Genomic DNA, 12,856 nt, shown 5'->3' with positions numbered 1-12,856 from the left:
AACGCCAGCTGGACCGCCCACCACTGACCACAACCCCCTCAGACCCCTGGTCCAGCCACGACGGGTCGCCTCAGCTGAATCACAAGGCAAAGCGAAGTGGCTGGACCGGGGCTCTGAGGGGGTTGTGGTCGGTGGTTGGCGGTCCAGCTGGTGTTCCTCACCATTTGATATTGCATTGGATGTTCCTTGATGCCTAAATGGGGGTGTTTGCGGAAGATGTTCTACGGAACGAGACATGGGCCGCCGGTCAGGGCCATTGGGCAGCTGAGGGCCAGTGGCGTAACGGATAACGCACCTGACTACGTATCAGGAGGTTGCAGGTTCGACTCCTGCCTGGCTCTACACTTTTCGCCTGCCAGCCGTTCCTCCTGCTCCCTATGCTGAGCACCTTCCTTCTCCTGCCCATCACACATCCTCCCAGACCTCCTGCAGGGCAAAAGTGCTGCCTTGTGCTCTTGCCCTGTGGGAAGGAAAGGGCTTCTCCAGACCTTACGCTGGAGCTGAGACCCACGCCACAGCCAGGGACAGCACAGCAAATTTCACAGCACAACTAAGATGCCTCCTGAGCTACAGCCCTGTAGGCTGCACAGACTCAGCACCCTCAGGCTCTCATGGCACATCACGACCTTTTACCACCCACCCTTTACTCACAGTTACTAATGGGGTTTAGGTACTTTTCATTCAGTGGTGCTCAGGATGCCAGAGAAGACATCTGCGCGGGTTTGATGAAGAAAACACACACTCAGAGACCTCAGGAGCGATCTCTCTGCTCAGCAGCTTAGGAATTCAGCAGGTGAGGCCAAAAAGGACTTGAGCAGTGGTGGCTTTTCAAGCAGCTGGCACACTCACAGCTTTGATGCAGCCTGCCCCAAAATGATGCTCCTGTAATGTTGATGCCAGGCAGATGGACAAAAAGTCTGAAAGGGTAAGGATCTCATGAAGGCACCTGTCCCCTGTCACCTCCACAGCATTCAGACAGCCTCAGGGTGAGCCAGGCAGGAGTTGAACCTGCAATGTCCTGATCCACAGTCAGGCGCATTGTCCATTGTGCCACTGTCCCCAGCCCCTGGTCCCACCTGGTGCCCCCCCTGTGCTCTCTGTACCACCTGGGTGTGCTGGTGTTCAAAAGGAAGGGGTGAGTCCTCACCTGGCTCCCTCCTGCCCCATGCATGGCAGCCTTGACCTACTGGCCTATGGGGGGAGGTCAGTACCGGTCCCACTGCTCCCATCTACCAGGAGAAGTGGTGCCTGAGCTGAGTCACCCCCACAGCAAGAGCACATCGTAGAATCATAGACTCATTTTGTTTGGAAGAGACCCTCAAGATCATGCAGTCCAACCAGTAACCTAACTCTAGCACTAAATCACATCCCTAAGAAGATCATCTATGCATCTCTTAAATCCCTCCAAGGATGGGGACTCCACACTGCACTGGGCAGCTTGTTCCAACAACCGACAGCCCTTTCTGGGAATAAATTTTTCCCAATATCCAACCTAAACCTCTCCTGGTGCAACCTGAGGCCATTTGCTCTTGTTGTATCGCTTGCTACCTGGAAGAAGAGAACAACAACCTTCATGATACAACCTCCTTTCAGGTAGTGGTCTTCAGCCCCTCAGCTGCTCTGGTTGGTTGGAGGAGACATCTTGTTTGCCTCATGGGAAGTGTGGCTACAATTCCCAGCCCACCCAAGGCTTGGAGCAGCCCAGGGCTCTCTGGAGCTGTGGGGTCCAGCTGAGGGTTGAGCTCAACCCAAAGCCACCAATTTTGCCCTCCACTTCCTCCTGCCCGATGACAGATGGCAGGGCAGGTGAGTTGTGGGTCATGAGATCTTGCCTGATGGTCAACTGGTCTGGGCTAACCTGTACATGGCCAACTTTGACCTTCCTTCTGCAAGCCACCTGCAGGGTGAAGGTACCACAGAGGTAGAAGAGACAAGCCCATGAGCCTGTCAGTGTGGAACGGAGCAACAGAAGAAGATGGAAGCAGGAACATCCCATCAAATAACAGAGTGATTCAGGTTGGAAATTACATGTGGAGGTCTCTAGTCCAAATTTCTGCTCAACTTGGGACATTGAGGTCAAGGCCTCGTCTGCTCGAACTCTGACTGTCTCCAAGGATGGAGAGTTCGCAGCCCCCCAGGTCCCTCTCTCAGTGATTTACCGCCCTCACAGTGAATGCTTTTGCCAATCTATGCAGTCAGAGAATCCCCTGATGTGAGGGAAGTTTTGCTGTGCAAGAAGCCCAGCAAGAAGGAAGAAACATCAGTCAAAGGCAGGCCACCATGGAGGAAGAGGTCCCTTGTCAGCATGGCCGGGCTGTGGGCACAAAAACACCGAGCCAGGCAGGAGTCGAGCCTGCAATCTCCTGATCCGTAGTCAGGTGCGTTGTCCATTGCGCCACTGGCCCTGGTCCTCCTGGAGCTCTGAGGGCTTCCCATCACCGGATGGGCTTTGTGAGCAGAGCAGCAGATGGTGCAAGAGGATTTAGATCAGTATAGAAAACATGACGTTTTACAAGATCCTTGGAAGAGCTCTTCCCCAGGCCAAATAAACACAGTTCTGATGGCTTCTCTTCATATGGCGAGTGCTCCAACACTACCCCGTTTTGGTGGCCTTCTACTGGTCTTATTCCAGTTACAGAATCACAGCATGCTTGGGGTTGGAAGGAACCTCTGGACACCACCCAGTCCAACCCACCTCCTAAGGCAGGGTCACCAGAGCAGATGACACAGGGTCACGTTCAGGCAGGTTTGAATGTCTCAGAGAAGGAGACTCCGCAGCCACTCTGGGCAGGCTGGGCCAGGCTCTGGCAACCTCAAAGCAAAGAAGTTTCCTCTCAGTTGATCAGTGTCCTTATAGTGTGGGCCCCAAAGCTGGGTACAGTATTCCCAGTCTGGAACATGAGTGAGGAGCGGGAATGGAGGGATGTCAGCAATGACTGGAGGACAGTGATGAGAGAAGGTGCCCAGCTCCAGCGTAAGGTCTGGAGAAGCCCTTTCCTTCCCACAGGGCAAGAGCACGAGCCAGCACTTTTGCCCTGCAGGAGGTCTGGGAGGATGTGTGATGGGCAGGAGAAGGAAGGTGCTCAGCATAGGGAGCAGGAGGGACGGCTGGCAGGCGAAAAGTGTAGAGCCAGGCAGGAGTCGAACCTGCAACCTCCTGATACGTAGTCAGGTGCGTTATCCGTTACGCCACTGGCCCTCAGCTGCCCAAGGGACCTGACTGGCGGCCCATGTCTCGTTCCGTAGCTCATCTCCTGCACACACCCCCATTTAGACATCAAGGAACATCCAATGCAATATCAAATGGTGAGGAACACCAGCTGGACTGCCCACCACTGACCACAACCCCCTCAGACCCCTGGTCCAGCCACGACGGGTCGCCTCAGCTGAATCACAAGGCAAAGCGAAGTGGCTGGACCGGGGCTCTGGGGGGGTTGTGGTCGGTGGTTGGCGGTCCAGCTGGTGTTCCTCACCATTTGATATTGCATTGGATGTTCCTTGATGCCTAAATGGGGGTGTTTGCGGAAGATGTTCTACGGAACGAGGACATGGGCCGCCGGTCAGGGCCATTGGGCAGCTGAGGGCCAGTGGTGTAACGGATAACGCACCTGACTACGTATCAGGAGGTTGCAGGTTCGACTCCTGCCTGGCTCTACACTTTTCGCCTGCCAGCCGTTCCTCCTGCTCCCTATGCTGAGCACCTTCCTTCTCCTGCCCATCACACATCCTCCCAGACCTCCTGCAGGGCAAAAGTGCTGTCTTGTGCTCTTGCCCTGTGGGAAGGAAAGGGCTTCTCCAGACCTTACGCTGGAGCTGAGACCCACGCCACAGCCAGGGACAGCACAGCAAATTTCACAGCACAACTAAGATGCCTCCTGAGCTACAGCCCTGTAGGCTGCACAGACTCAGCACCCTCAGGCTCTCATGGCACATCACGACCTTTTACCACCCACCCTTTACTCACAGTTACTAATGGGGTTTAGGTACTTTTCATTCAGTGGTGCTCAGGATGCCAGAGAAGACATCTGCGCGGGTTTGATGAAGAAAACACACACTCAGAGACCTCAGGAGCGATCTCTCTGCTCAGCAGCTTAGGAATTCAGCAGGTGAGGCCAAAAAGGACTTGAGCAGTGGTGGCTTTTCAAGCAGCTGGCACACTCACAGCTTTGATGCAGCCTGCCCCAAAATGATGCTCCTGTAATGTTGATGCCAGGCAGATGGACAAAAAGTCTGAAAGGGTAAGGATCTCATGAAGGCATCTGTCCCTTGTCACCTCCACAGCATTCAGACAGCCTCAGGGTGAGCCAGGCAGGAGTTGAACCTGCAATGTCCTGATCCACAGTCAGGCGCATCGTCCATTGTGCCACTGTCCCCAGCCCCTGGTCCCACCTGGTGCCCCCCCGTGCTCTCTGTACCACCTGGGTGCGCTGGTGTTCAAAAGGAAGGGGTGAGTACTCACCTGGCTCCCTCCTGCCCCATGCACGGCAGCCTTGACCTACTGGCCTATGGGGGGAGGTCAGTACCGGTCCCACTGCTCCCATCTACAAGGAGAAGTGGTGCCTGTGCTGAGTCAGCCCCACAGCAAGAGCACATCGTAGAATCATAGACTCATTTTGTTTGGAAGAGACCCCCTCAAGATCATGCAGTCCAACCAGTAACCTAACTCTAGCACTAAATCACATCCCTAAGAAGATCATCTATGCATCTCTTAAATCCCTCCAAGGATGGGGACTCCACACTGCACTGGGCAGCTTGTTCCAACAACCGACAGCCCTTTCTGGGAATAAATTTTTCCCAATATCCAACCTAAACCTCTCCTGGTGCAACCTGAGGCCATTTGCTCTTGTTGTATCGCTTGCTACCTGGAAGAAGAGAACAACAACCTTCATGATACAACCTCCTTTCAGGTAGTGGTCTTCAGCCCCTCAGCTGCTCTGGTTGGTTGGAGGAGACATCTTGTTTGCCTCATGGGAAGTGTGGCTACAATTCCCAGCCCACCCAAGGCTTGGAGCAGCCCAGGGCTCTCTGGAGCTGTGGGGTCCAGCTGAGGGTTGAGCTCGACCCAAAGCCACCAATTTTGCCCTCCACTTCCTCCTGCCCGATGACAGATGGCAGGGCAGGTGAGTTGTGGGTCATGAGATCTTGCCTGATGGTCAACTGGTCTGGGCTAACCTGTACATGGCCAACTTTGACCTTCCTTCTGCAAGCCACCTGCAGGGTGAAGGTACCACAGAGGTAGAAGAGACAAGCCCATGAGCCTGTCAGTGTGGAACGGAGCAACAGAAGAAGATGGAAGCAGGAACATCCCATCAAATAACAGAGTGATTCAGGTTGGAAATTACATGTGGAGGTCTCTAGTCCAAATTTCTGCTCAACTTGGGACATTGAGGTCAAGGCCTCGTCTGCTCGAACTCTGACTATCTCCAAGGATGGAGAGTTCGCAGCCCCCCAGGTCCCTCTCTCAGTGATTTACCGCCCTCACAGTGAATGCTTTTGCCAATCTATGCAGTCAGAGAATCCCCTGATGTGAGGGAAGTTTTGCTGTGCAAGAAGCCCAGCAAGAAGGAAGAAACATCAGTCAAAGGCAGGCCACCATGGAGGAAGAGGTCCCTTGTCAGCATGGCCGGGCTGTGGGCACAAAAACACCGAGCCAGGCAGGAGTCGAGCCTGCAATCTCCTGATCCGTAGTCAGGTGCGTTGTCCATTGCGCCACTGGCCCTGGTCCTCCTGGAGCTCTGAGGGCTTCCCATCACTGGATGGGCTTTGTGAGCAGAGCAGCAGATGGTGCAAGAGGATTTAGATCAGTATAGAAAACATGACGTTTTACAAGATCCTTGGAAGAGCTCTTCCCCAGGCCAAATAAACACAGTTCTGATGGCTTCTCTTCATATGGCGAGTGCTCCAACACTACCCCGTTTTGGTGGCCTTCTACTGGTCTTATTCCAGTTACAGAATCACAGCATGCTTGGGGTTGGAAGGAACCTCTGGACACCACCCAGTCCAACCCACCTCCTAAGGCAGGGTCACCAGAGCAGATGACACAGGGTCACGTTCAGGCAGGTTTGAATGTCTCAGAGAAGGAGACTCCGCAGCCACTCTGGGCAGGCTGGGCCAGGCTCTGGCAACCTCAAAGCAAAGAAGTTTCCTCTCAGTTGATCAGTGTCCTTATAGTGTGGGCCCCAAAGCTGGGTACAGTATTCCCAGTCTGGAACATGAGTGAGGAGCGGGAATGGAGGGATGTCAGCAATGACTGGAGGACAGTGATGAGAGAAGGTGCCCAGCTCCAGCGTAAGGTCTGGAGAAACCCTTTCCTTCCCACAGGGCAAGAGCACGAGCCAGCACTTTTGCCCTGCAGGAGGTCTGGGAGGATGTGTGATGGGCAGGAGAAGGAAGGTGCTCAGCATAGGGAGCAGGAGGAACGGCTGGCAGGCGAAAAGTGTAGAGCCAGGCAGGAGTCGAACCTGCAACCTCCTGATACGTAGTCAGGTGCGTTATCCGTTACGCCACTGGCCCTCAGCTGCCCAAGGGACCTGACCGGCGGCCCATGTCTCGTTCCGTAGCTCATCTCCTGCAAACACCCCCATTTAGACATCAAGGAACATCCAATGCAATATCAAATGGTGAGGAACACCAGCTGGACTGCCCACCACTGACCACAACCCCCTCAGACCCCTGGTCCAGCCACGACGGGTCGCCTCAGCTGAATCACAAGGCAAAGCGAAGTGGCTGGACCGGGGCTCTGAGGGGGTTGTGGTCGGTGGTTGGCGGTCCAGCTGGTGTTCCTCACCATTTGATATTGCATTGGATGTTCCTTGATGCCTAAATGGGGGTGTTTGCGGAAGATGTTCTACGGAACGAGGACATGGGCCGCCGGTCAGGGCCATTGGGCAGCTGAGGGCCAGTGGCGTAACGGATAACGCACCTGACTACGTATCAGGAGCTTGCAGGTTCGACTCCTGCCTGGCTCTACACTTTTCGCCTGCCAGCCGTTCCTCCTGCTCCCTATGCTGAGCACCTTCCTTCTCCTGCCCATCACACATCCTCCCAGACCTCCTGCAGGGCAAAAGTGCTGCCTTGTGCTCTTGCCCTGTGGGAAGGAAAGGGCTTCTCCAGACCTTACGCTGGAGCTGAGACCCACGCCACAGCCAGGGACAGCACAGCAAATTTCACAGCACAACTAAGATGCCTCCTGAGCTACAGCCCTGTAGGCTGCACAGACTCAGCACCCTCAGGCTCTCATGGCACATCACGACCTTTTACCACCCACCCTTTACTCACAGTTACTAATGGGGTTTAGGTACTTTTCATTCAGTGGTGCTCAGGATGCCAGAGAAGACATCTGCGCGGGTTTGATGAAGAAAACACACACTCAGAGACCTCAGGAGCGATCTCTCTGCTCAGCAGCTTAGGAATTCAGCAGGTGAGGCCAAAAAGGACTTGAGCAGTGGTGGCTTTTCAAGCAGCTGGCACACTCACAGCTTTGATGCAGCCTGCCCCAAAATGATGCTCCTGTAATGTTGATGCCAGGCAGATGGACAAAAAGTCTGAAAGGGTAAGGATCTCATGAAGGCACCTGTCCCCTGTCACCTCCACAGCATTCAGACAGCCTCAGGGTGAGCCAGGCAGGAGTTGAACCTGCAATGTCCTGATCCACAGTCAGGCGCATTGTCCATTGTGCCACTGTCCCCAGCCCCTGGTCCCACCTGGTGCCCCCCCTGTGCTCTCTGTACCACCTGGGTGTGCTGGTGTTCAAAAGGAAGGGGTGAGTCCTCACCTGGCTCCCTCCTGCCCCATGCACGGCAGCCTTGACCTACTGGCCTATGGGGGGAGGTCAGTACCGGTCCCACTGCTCCCATCTACCAGGAGAAGTGGTGCCTGAGCTGAGTCACCCCCACAGCAAGAGCACATCGTAGAATCATAGACTCATTTTGTTTGGAAGAGACCCTCAAGATCATGCAGTCCAACCAGTAACCTAACTCTAGCACTAAATCACATCCCTAAGAAGATCATCTATGCATCTCTTAAATCCCTCCAAGGATGGGGACTCCACACTGCACTGGGCAGCTTGTTCCAACAACCGACAGCCCTTTCTGGGAATAAATTTTTCCCAATATCCAACCTAAACCTCTCCTGGTGCAACCTGAGGCCATTTGCTCTTGTTGTATCGCTTGCTACCTGGAAGAAGAGAACAACAACCTTCATGATACAACCTCCTTTCAGGTAGTGGTCTTCAGCCCCTCAGCTGCTCTGTTTGGTTGGAGGAGACATCTTGTTTGCCTCATGGGAAGTGTGGCTACAATTCCCAGCCCACCCAAGGCTTGGAGCAGCCCAGGGCTCTCTGGAGCTGTGGGGTCCAGCTGAGGGTTGAGCTCAACCCAAAGCCACCAATTTTGCCCTCCACTTCCTCCTGCCCGATGACAGATGGCAGGGCAGGTGAGTTGTGGGTCATGAGATCTTGCCTGATGGTCAACTGGTCTGGGCTAACCTGTACATGGCCAACTTTGACCTTCCTTCTGCAAGCCACCTGCAGGGTGAAGGTACCACAGAGGTAGAAGAGACAAGCCCATGAGCCTGTCAGTGTGGAACGGAGCAACAGAAGAAGATGGAAGCAGGAACATCCCATCAAATAACAGAGTGATTCAGGTTGGAAATTACATGTGGAGGTCTCTAGTCCAAATTTCTGCTCAACTTGGGACATTGAGGTCAAGGCCTCGTCTGCTCGAACTCTGACTGTCTCCAAGGATGGAGAGTTCGCAGCCCCCCAGGTCCCTCTCTCAGTGATTTACCGCCCTCACAGTGAATGCTTTTGCCAATCTATGCAGTCAGAGAATCCCCTGATGTGAGGGAAGTTTTGCTGTGCAAGAAGCCCAGCAAGAAGGAAGAAACATCAGTCAAAGGCAGGCCAGCATGGAGGAAGAGGTCCCTTGTCAGCATGGCCGGGCTGTGGGCACAAAAACACCGAGCCAGGCAGGAGTCGAGCCTGCAATCTCCTGATCCGTAGTCAGGTGCGTTGTCCATTGCGCCACTGGCCCTGGTCCTCCTGGAGCTCTGAGGGCTTCCCATCACCGGATGGGCTTTGTGAGCAGAGCAGCAGATGGTGCAAGAGGATTTAGATCAGTATAGAAAACATGACGTTTTACAAGATCCTTGGAAGAGCTCTTCCCCAGGCCAAATAAACACAGTTCTGATGGCTTCTCTTCATATGGCGAGTGCTCCAACACTACCCCGTTTTGGTGGCCTTCTACTGGTCTTATTCCAGTTACAGAATCACAGCATGCTTGGGGTTGGAAGGAACCTCTGGACACCACCCAGTCCAACCCACCTCCTAAGGCAGGGTCACCAGAGCAGATGACACAGGGTCACGTTCAGGCAGGTTTGAATGTCTCAGAGAAGGAGACTCCGCAGCCACTCTGGGCAGGCTGGGCCAGGCTCTGGCAACCTCAAAGCAAAGAAGTTTCCTCTCAGTTGATCAGTGTCCTTATAGTGTGGGCCCCAAAGCTGGGTACAGTATTCCCAGTCTGGAACATGAGTGAGGAGCGGGAATGGAGGGATGTCAGCAATGACTGGAGGACAGTGATGAGAGAAGGTGCCCAGCTCCAGCGTAAGGTCTGGAGAAGCCCTTTCCTTCCCACAGGGCAAGAGCACGAGCCAGCACTTTTGCCCTGCAGGAGGTCTGGGAGGATGTGTGATGGGCAGGAGAAGGAAGGTGCTCAGCATAGGGAGCAGGAGGGACGGCTGGCAGGCGAAAAGTGTAGAGCCAGGCAGGAGTCGAACCTGCAACCTCCTGATACGTAGTCAGGTGCGTTATCCGTTACGCCACTGGCCCTCAGCTGCCCAAGGGACCTGACTGGCGGCCCATGTCTCGTTCCGTAGCTCATCTCCTGCACACACCCCCATTTAGACATCAAGGAACATCCAATGCAATATCAAATGGTGAGGAACGCCAGCTGGACCGCCCACCACTGACCACAACCCCCTCAGACCCCTGGTCCAGCCACGACGGGTCGCCTCAGCTGAATCACAAGGCAAAGCGAAGTGGCTGGACCGGGGCTCTGAGGGGGTTGTGGTCGGTGGTTGGCGGTCCAGCTGGTGTTCCTCACCATTTGATATTGCATTGGATGTTCCTTGATGCCTAAATGGGGGTGTTTGCGGAAGATGTTCTACGGAACGAGGACATGGGCCGCCGGTCAGGGCCATTGGGCAGCTGAGGGCCAGTGGCGTAACGGATAACGCACCTGACTACGTATCAGGAGGTTGCAGGTTCGACTCCTGCCTGGCTCTACACTTTTCGCCTGCCAGCCGTTCCTCCTGCTCCCTATGCTGAGCACCTTCCTTCTCCTGCCCATCACACATCCTCCCAGACCTCCTGCAGGGCAAAAGTGCTGCCTTGTGCTCTTGCCCTGTGGGAAGGAAAGGGCTTCTCCAGACCTTACGCTGGAGCTGAGACCCACGCCACAGCCAGGGACAGCACAGCAAATTTCACAGCACAACTAAGATGCCTCCTGAGCTACAGCCCTGTAGGCTGCACAGACTCAGCACCCTCAGGCTCTCATGGCACATCACGACCTTTTACCACCCACCCTTTACTCACAGTTACTAATGGGGTTTAGGTACTTTTCATTCAGTGGTGCTCAGGATGCCAGAGAAGACATCTGCGCGGGTTTGATGAAGAAAACACACACTCAGAGACCTCAGGAGCGATCTCTCTGCTCAGCAGCTTAGGAATTCAGCAGGTGAGGCCAAAAAGGACTTGAGCAGTGGTGGCTTTTCAAGCAGCTGGCACACTCACAGCTTTGATGCAGCCTGCCCCAAAATGATGCTCCTGTAATGTTGATGCCAGGCAGATGGACAAAAAGTCTGAAAGGGTAAGGATCTCATGAAGGCATCTGTCCCTTGTCACCTCCACAGCATTCAGACAGCCTCAGGGTGAGCCAGGCAGGAGTTGAACCTGCAATGTCCTGATCCACAGTCAGGCGCATCGTCCATTGTGCCACTGTCCCCAGCCCCTGGTCCCACCTGGTGCCCCCCCGTGCTCTCTGTACCACCTGGGTGCGCTGGTGTTCAAAAGGAAGGGGTGAGTACTCACCTGGCTCCCTCCTGCCCCATGCACGGCAGCCTTGACCTACTGGCCTATGGGGGGAGGTCAGTACCGGTCCCACTGCTCCCATCTACAAGGAGAAGTGGTGCCTGTGCTGAGTCAGCCCCACAGCAAGAGCACATCGTAGAATCATAGACTCATTTTGTTTGGAAGAGACCCTCAAGATCACGCAGTCCATCCAGTAACCTAACTCTAGCACTAAATCACATCCCTAAGAAGATCATCTATGCATCTCTTAAATCCCTCCAAGGATGGGGACTCCACACTGCACTGGGCAGCTTGTTCCAACAACCGACAGCCCTTTCTGGGAATAAATTTTTCCCAATATCCAACCTAAACCTCTCCTGGTGCAACCTGAGGCCATTTGCTCTTGTTGTATCGCTTGCTACCTGGAAGAAGAGAACAACAACCTTCATGATACAACCTCCTTTCAGGTAGTGGTCTTCAGCCCCTCAGCTGCTCTGGTTGGTTGGAGGAGACATCTTGTTTGCCTCATGGGAAGTGTGGCTACAATTCCCAGCCCACCCAAGGCTTGGAGCAGCCCAGGGCTCTCTGGAGCTGTGGGGTCCAGCTGAGGGTTGAGCTCGACCCAAAGCCACCAATTTTGCCCTCCACTTCCTCCTGCCCGATGACAGATGGCAGGGCAGGTGAGTTGTGGGTCATGAGATCTTGCCTGATGGTCAACTGGTCTGGGCTAACCTGTACATGGCCAACTTTGACCTTCCTTCTGCAAGCCACCTGCAGGGTGAAGGTACCACAGAGGTAGAAGAGACAAGCCCATGAGCCTGTCAGTGTGGAACGGAGCAACAGAAGAAGATGGAAGCAGGAACATCCCATCAAATAACAGAGTGATTCAGGTTGGAAATTACATGTGGAGGTCTCTAGTCCAAATTTCTGCTCAACTTGGGACATTGAGGTCAAGGCCTCGTCTGCTCGAACTCTGACTGTCTCCAAGGATGGAGAGTTCGCAGCCCCCCAGGTCCCTCTCTCAGTGATTTACCGCCCTCACAGTGAATGCTTTTGCCAATCTATGCAGTCAGAGAATCCCCTGATGTGAGGGAAGTTTTGCTGTGCAAGAAGCCCAGCAAGAAGGAAGAAACATCAGTCAAAGGCAGGCCACCATGGAGGAAGAGGTCCCTTGTCAGCATGGCCGGGCTGTGGGCACAAAAACACCGAGCCAGGCAGGAGTCGAGCCTGCAATCTCCTGATCCGTAGTCAGGTGCGTTGTCCATTGCGCCACTGGCCCTGGTCCTCCTGGAGCTCTGAGGGCTTCCCATCACCGGATGGGCTTTGTGAGCAGAGCAGCAGATGGTGCAAGAGGATTTAGATCAGTATAGAAAACATGACGTTTTACAAGATCCTTGGAAGAGCTCTTCCCCAGGCCAAATAAACACAGTTCTGATGGCTTCTCTTCATATGGCGAGTGCTCCAACACTACCCCGTTTTGGTGGCCTTCTACTGGTCTTATTCCAGTTACAGAATCACAGCATGCTTGGGGTTGGAAGGAACCTCTGGACACCACCCAGTCCAACCCACCTCCTAAGGCAGGGTCACCAGAGCAGATGACACAGGGTCACGTTCAGGCAGGTTTGAATGTCTCAGAGAAGGAGACTCCGCAGCCACTCTGGGCAGGCTGGGCCAGGCTCTGGCAACCTCAAAGCAAAGAAGTTTCCTCTCAGTTGATCAGTGTCCTTATAGTGTGGGCCCCAAAGCTGGGTACAGTATTCCCAGTCTGGAACATGAGTGAGGAGCGGGAAT

The 12,856-nt window shown here is 54.3% G+C and overlaps 2 non-coding genes across 2 annotated transcripts; both read left to right on the top strand.

Annotated features, from left to right (window-relative positions):
• Nucleotides 1–268: 268 nt before the first annotated feature.
• Nucleotides 269–341, top strand: TRNAR-ACG (transfer RNA arginine (anticodon ACG)). Its single transcript has one exon. It is a non-coding gene; the product is annotated as a tRNA-Arg (tRNA).
• A 9,867-nt stretch (nucleotides 342–10,208) lies between these two features.
• Nucleotides 10,209–10,281, top strand: TRNAR-ACG (transfer RNA arginine (anticodon ACG)). The gene has a single exon. It is a non-coding gene; the product is annotated as a tRNA-Arg (tRNA).
• The last annotated feature ends 2,575 nt before the right edge of the window (nucleotides 10,282–12,856 follow it).

This window comes from Columba livia, chromosome 3 (assembly GCF_036013475.1).
Source record: "Columba livia isolate bColLiv1 breed racing homer chromosome 3, bColLiv1.pat.W.v2, whole genome shotgun sequence".
NCBI lineage: Eukaryota > Metazoa > Chordata > Aves > Columbiformes > Columbidae > Columba > Columba livia.
Note: the sequence above shows the minus strand (reverse complement) of the source record. Positions and strands in the feature narration are given on the sequence as shown.